The sequence below is a fragment of the Salmo salar genome, chromosome ssa09 (genome assembly GCF_905237065.1).
Source record: "Salmo salar chromosome ssa09, Ssal_v3.1, whole genome shotgun sequence".
NCBI classification, from domain to species: Eukaryota; Metazoa; Chordata; class Actinopteri; order Salmoniformes; family Salmonidae; genus Salmo; species Salmo salar.
In genome coordinates, this window is record NC_059450.1 from 36,187,258 (window position 1) to 36,194,130 (window position 6,873).

Sequence of the window (6,873 nt, forward strand, 5' to 3'; positions counted from 1 at the left end):
TCTATTCTGTCCCTAAACAGTCAGAAAAAACATTAGTTACATTTTCCTTTGGAATGTAAATAGATAATGATCAGTTACACCATCACTGCTGAACTGAGATGACTGTATAGAAGGAGTAAAACATGTTCCTGTGGGTTATGGCCGCCACTCTCTGTAATAGTATGATTCCAATGCCTACGTCATAGGACTGTATCCCAGCCCCACTGGCCTTCAATTCTAGATTTCCCCTCTCTCGGTCTACTCTTCATTTAAGCCTATTTCAATCATTAAAAAAATTATTAAAAGAAATTAAGGAGTTAAAATGGCCACCGGGCGGTGACAGTGCTGGGACAGATTGATGGCAGGTCACACATTGTAACGGCTATCATAGAGAGGGGACCAAAGCGCAGTGTGTTGAGTGCTCATGATGAAATTTATTTTAACTCAAAAACACTAAAGCCAAAATAACAAACAGAAACCGATCGCGCACAGTTCTGTCAGGTACATAGACTTAACAGATGATAACTACCCACAAACCCAGGTGGGAAAAACCCCTACTTAAGTATGATCTCAAATTAGAGACAACGAGGACCAGCTGCCTCTAATTGGAGATCATCCCAAAAAACAACAACATAGAAATAGAAAACTAGAACTAAACATAGATATAGAAAACATAGAAAAACACAAAACACCCCCTGTCACGCCCTGACCTACTCTACCATAGAAAATAACATCTTACTATGGTCAGGACATGACACACACACACACACACACACACACACACACACACACACACACACACACACACACACACACACACACACACACACACACACACACACACACACACACACACACACACACACACACACACACACACACACACCATGACCGACAGCCTGCGGGTCAGAGACAGGACACAGCCCTGGTCTATCACCTTCAAACTGATGTTTTGTTTTCCAAACGACTATAGCTCAAAGATAGAGAGCTCTCAACCTTTTACAATTCAGGGTTTGAGCATATTCAATGATATCATATTCATCATATTAAATCATATTCAATGATTTAATATGCACCACAGGCACCTTAAATGGGGAGGACGGGCTCATAGTAATGTCTGGAACAAAATAACGGAATGGTATCAAACACATCAAACACATGGTTTCCATTCGCTCCATTCCAGCCATTATTATGAGCTGTCCTCCCCTCAGCAGCCTCCTATGATGTGCACATACAGTATTTCACCCCCCAAAAATACACATTTGGATAAGGAATCAGTGTTAGCGTTAACCTGCTAAACCTGGTAAGAAGAAAAGAACGAGAGAGAGAGAGAGAGGAGAGGAGAGGAGAGGAGAAGAGACGAGAAGAGAGAGGTATTCCAATTTCCAAACCTAGACTAGCGTAGCTATACAGGGTCATCATGTCTAGATTGACGAGGTCATCCCCAAGGGACACCTTATGACAGCAACGCAGCAGCTGCCATGGCAACGCAGTAAAGGATTCAATATTTACAAGGGACAGAATGGATGTCTCTGCTGTTGTGAGGAGCAGAGACGAGCCCGTGTGGGTGGTGAGTTGTCGGTCAGCCAATCAAAGTACAAAATGGAGGTGGTCCGGTCAGCAGACAGCAGTAGCAGGAGAAAAGGGCCAGGTGCGGAGACAGGGCAGAGCGGGTAACTAAGAGGTGTTTACAGCAAGCTAAGTGATCAGGGGACTATACTGCTGTTACTGTAGTGGATCACCTTTAAGCTGAGAGAGAGCCCTGACTGACTGTGCAAGGACTACTGCCATTAAGATGTGTTATGACTGTCTATGACTGTCTTGGCCCTGGATTGTCAAAGGTTTGTCTTAGACACACAGTCATATGAATATAGACATACTGTGTATGTCGGTCCTGGATCGTTTTGTGCCACTATGTCGGTCATGGATCGTCTTGTGCCACTATGTCGGTCCTGGATCATCTTGTGCCACTATGTTGGTCTTCTTTGACCCTAACCAGGACAAGAGCTCTGTCACACCAACATGTCCTCTTGGGGATAATAAAGTCATAATCTCTCTCTCTTTATTGATCTCCATCATAGCCTCTCCCTAAAAACCAACAATCCCCTGCTTAGCCTTCCTTTCTTCCCACCTGTCAGACAGACAGAAGGTTTCCTGCTCCAGTAATGTGATAAGAGACTGTTTACATCGGTGCTGCATCTCCCTTTCGCTCCCTGAATGTACACTCTCTCTTCTGTTCACTCTGCAGTCTAATGAGAATTGGCTGAATCTGGTCACTGTAATAAAATCAACAGCCTACTGTTCCGGCCGGCTGGAAGGGAAGCAGGCAGGCATGTAGCTAGCTAACTATCTCCGGTCATTTGTCCAGCCCCCGTGCATGAGTCTCAAATGGTACATTATTCCCTACATAGTGCACTACTTTTGAACAGAGACCTAAATGGGGAATAGAGTTCCATTTGGTACGCAGATAGTGGGGCGACTGTCAACCGCTGATCATTTGATTAGACGGAGTTTGATGAGGCATTTGATTACATACTCTCTGTCCTTCTTTTGTTCTTTTTATCCTGGTATTTACAACAGTACATAGCAGAGACATATAGAAACCACTGACCAAGATCACAGAGAGAAGATGCAATGAAATATGTGTTTAGTGATGTCTTTTCATTGGATCACAATGGGATTGGGTGAAAAAAAATTCAGACAGAACACAACCACTCAGACATGCGTTTTAACAGTAACTGTGTCAGTATTTGTACTTGTGTTTTTTTTGTTTTTTTTACGTTTAACCTTTATTTAACGAGGCAAGTCAGTTAAATAGGAACACATTTTTATTTACAATGACGGCCTACCCCAGCCAAACCCGGACAACCCTGGGCCAATTGTGCGCTAACCTTTGGGAATCCTAATCATAGCCGGTTGTGATACAGCCTGGATTTGAACCAGGGTGTCTGTAGTGACGCCTCAAGCACTGAGATGCAGTGCCTTAGACCGCTGTGCCACTCAGAAGCCCCCAAGGATGGGCATATAGTAATGACTGGAATGGAATAAATGGAATAATATCGAGCACATCAGACACGTGGTTTCCATGTGGTTGATTCCATTCCATTCACTCCATTCCAGCCATTATTATGAGCTGTCCTCCCCTCAGCAGCCTGGTTTCATATTCTCTAAGAAGTGTTACGTCTCATACAGAAAGGCTTTGGGAGTAAGAAGTATTTCTACTAGAGATTTATTTCCAGGCCAGATTGAGTCTCAGTGGTGGAGCTGAGAAAAGCAGGGTTGTGTGTGAGCGAGGATGCAGTCTGCAGAGAGTAGGTGGATGGGTAGACACACACACACACACACACACACACACACACACACACTAGAGATGTATAGTATTATGTAAGAGTTTGTTAACTGTTGTGTACGTGGGTAGGCACACACAGAGATTTGAGCTCTAAATTGCTTGTTGTTTGGTATTTCCATATGCAGTGAATAGGTTGGTGGTACACTGCACACCTAGAACAGAGAGGGGAGAAGAGAACTACACCAACTGGCCAACTACACCAAGAGGGACTTCCAGTTGAATGAATTAGGCCAAACAAGGGCTACCGCACAGAGCAAAGTGTGCCACTGTCGCTATCAGCATTTGCCAGGTAGGACAGAGTCCACAAACACACCCACAACTGGAAGGCAAACAGTCACCTGAGTGTTGCACCTGAGTGCTTGTCATGCACAGGTTGAGCCCCAGACGTAAATATTGTTTGTCTGCCAGGAGGGTGTGTTTGTGTGTGTAGATTTTGGAGCTCATCTCTAACAAATCAGATGTTTTGGCAGGCAGCCATATGCCTTCCTCAGATGAGACGAGCTGCTCTTGCTTTCACTGGTGGCCTAAATCACAGCCAAATGAATCTACTGAGAACGTCATACTACAGTACAACTGCAAATCTCCTGAGCTGTTTTTCCGTAACTGCAGAGTTCCTGTGGAGTGTACGGTATCTCAGTATAGTAAAATAGACAAATAAACACTGTACTCTAGGCCTGAATATCATAACACTGGCTTTAGTGAGGAAATGGCCAGCTCTCTTGTTAGTGTCAAATCTAACAATAGCATACTGTCACCGATGAAATAAAATAGAGAAATAATATAAAAAAGAGCTGGAGAATGCTGAGAGAGAGAGAGAGAGAGAGAGAGAGAGAGAGAGAGAGAGAGAGAGAGAGAGAGAGAGAGAGAGAGAGAGCGAGCTAATGCTTCATATTTGACTGTGAGGCTGTGTGTCAGGTTGTCAGTGTGACTGGTGTGTGTCAGGTTTTGGGTGTCAGTGTGACTGGTGTGTGTCAGGTTTTGGGTGTCAGGTTTTGGGTGTCAGTGTGACTGGCCGTGTGTCAGGTTTTGGGTGTCAGTGTGACTGGCTGTGTGTCAGGTTTTGGGTGTCAGTATGACTGGTGTGTGTCAGGTTTTGGGTGTCAGTGTGACTGGCTGTGTGTCAGGTTTTGGGTGTCAGTGTGACTGGTGTGTGTCAGGTTTTGGGTGTCAGTGTGACTGGCTGTGTGTCAGGTTTTGGGTGTCAGTATGACTGGTGTGTGTCAGGTTTTGGGTGTCAGTGTGACTGGCTGTGTGTCAGGTTTTGGGTGTCAGTGTGACTGGCTGTGTGTCAGGTTTTGGGTGTCAGTGTGACTGGTGTGTGTCAGGTTTTGGGTGTCAGTATGACTGGTGTGTGTCAGGTTTTGGGTGTCAGTGTGACTGGCTGTGTGTCAGGTTTTGGGTGTCAGTGTGACTGGCTGTGTGTCAGGTTTTGGGTGTCAGTGTGACTGGCTGTGTGTCAGGTTTTGGGTGTCAGTGTGACTGGTGTGTGTCAGGTTTTGGGTGTCAGTGTGACTGGTGTGTGTCAGGTTTTGGGTGTCAGTGTGACTGGCTGTGTGTCAGGTGTTGGGTGTCAGTGTGACTGGTGTGTGTCAGGTTTTGGGTGTCAGTGTGACTGGCTGTGTGTCAGGTGTTGGGTGTCAGTGTGACTGGTGTGTGTCAGGTTTTGGGTGTCAGTGTGACTGGCTATGTGTCAGGTTTGTGGTATCAGTGTGACCGTGTGTGTCAGGTTTTGGGTGTCAGTGTGACTGGTGTGTGTCAGGTTTTGGGTGTCAGTGTGACTGGCTATGTGTCAGGTTTGTGGTATCAGTGTGACCGTGTGTGTCAGGTTTTGGGTGTCAGTGTGACTGGTGTGTTCACAGTGGTCCAGCTTATCAGACACGTTCAGACCTAACCCTCTTTTCATATCACAGGAAACTAGGTGGTGAAGCATTCATCCAAGATGGCGATCATCCAAGATTGCGATCATCCAAGATGGCATAGCAGTCAGACCTCTTTCTCTTCGTCATGTCGTGTCCCGTGTATATATCTTTTTATATCTTTTTTATTCGCATATATTTTTTATATATTTTCTTAACCTCAACTTCAACATACTCTCCAGCAATCCGACTCACCCAACGTGGTATGGATCTGCTATTTTCTTTACTTTCGAATCGGAACCCCCAGCAGAAGCTAGCCAGGTAACTAGCTACTAGCTAGTAGTCAGCTAGCCACTGCTAGCGGTCATCAGCTAACCTTAGCCCGGACAACTCTTGCCAGTCTGCACAGAGCAATTCAAACCAGGGCATATCGGACGTATTTTTCTCCATATCTCCGGATTCCTACCGCAAGCTCAACAGCTGTCAGAGCAGCTCACAGATCACTGCACCTGTACATAGCCCATCTGTAAATAGCCCATCCAACTACCTCATCCCCATACTGTTATTTATTTTGCTCCTTTGCACCCCAGTATCTCTACTTGCACATTCATCTTCTGCACATCTATCACTCCAGTGTTTAATTGCTATATTGTAATTATTTTGCCACTATGGTCTATTTATTGCCTTACCTCCCTTTCCTACCTCATTTGCACAAATGGTATATAGACTTTTTCTATTGTTTTATTGACTGTATGTTTGTTTATTCCATGTGTAACTCTGTGTTGTTTGTGACGCACTGCTTTGCTTTATCTTGGCCAGGTCGCAGTTGTAAATGAGAACTTGTTCTCAACCAGCCTACCTGGTTAAATAAAGGTGAAATAATAATAATAATTGCTCTACATACTCAGTCATCTCATCTCAGATCCACAAAGGGGAGTGAACAAGGGCAGCAAGGAGGGAAGATCTTTTTTGGAATGAAATGCTGACCTGTAGAACCCTCACAAACTTCCTGGTATAGGATAAGGAAGTGTGTGCCTACTCCAAGACCTGCTCAGCATTGAGCTTTTCAATCAGTGCCTAACCAGAGGCTGGTTAAACGAACAGCCTGCTACACATTACACCTGGTAACTCTGGCATTTTACTCCTCATGTTAAACGAGTTAGTAATTTACCCCCAACAACAACAGTGGCTCAACAATAGAAATAGTATCACTAGAACGGACGTAGCCCCTCAGACCACTGCAGTTTGACTGCAATAATCATGAGTGATTCTATACTGAACAAAAATATAAACTCAGCATGTAAAGTGTTGGTCCCAGGTTTCATGAGATGAAATAAAATATCCCAGAAATGTTCCATATGCACAAAAAGTGTATTTCTCTCAAATATTGTGCACACATTTGTTTACATCCCTGTTAGTGAGGGGTATTTATGTTTGTAGTAAAGCCCTTTTGTGGGGGAAAAACTCATTCTGATTGGCTGGGCCTGGTTTCCCAGTGGGTGGGCCTGGCCCACTGATGGCTGCGCCCCTGCCCAGTCATGTGAAATCCATAGATTAGTGACTAATGAATTTATTTAAATTGACTGATTTCCTTACATGAACTGTAAAATATCAGAAATTGTTGCATTTATATTTTTGATCAGTATATTTCTATAGGCTCAACAATGATTGACACTTCATAGACTTCTG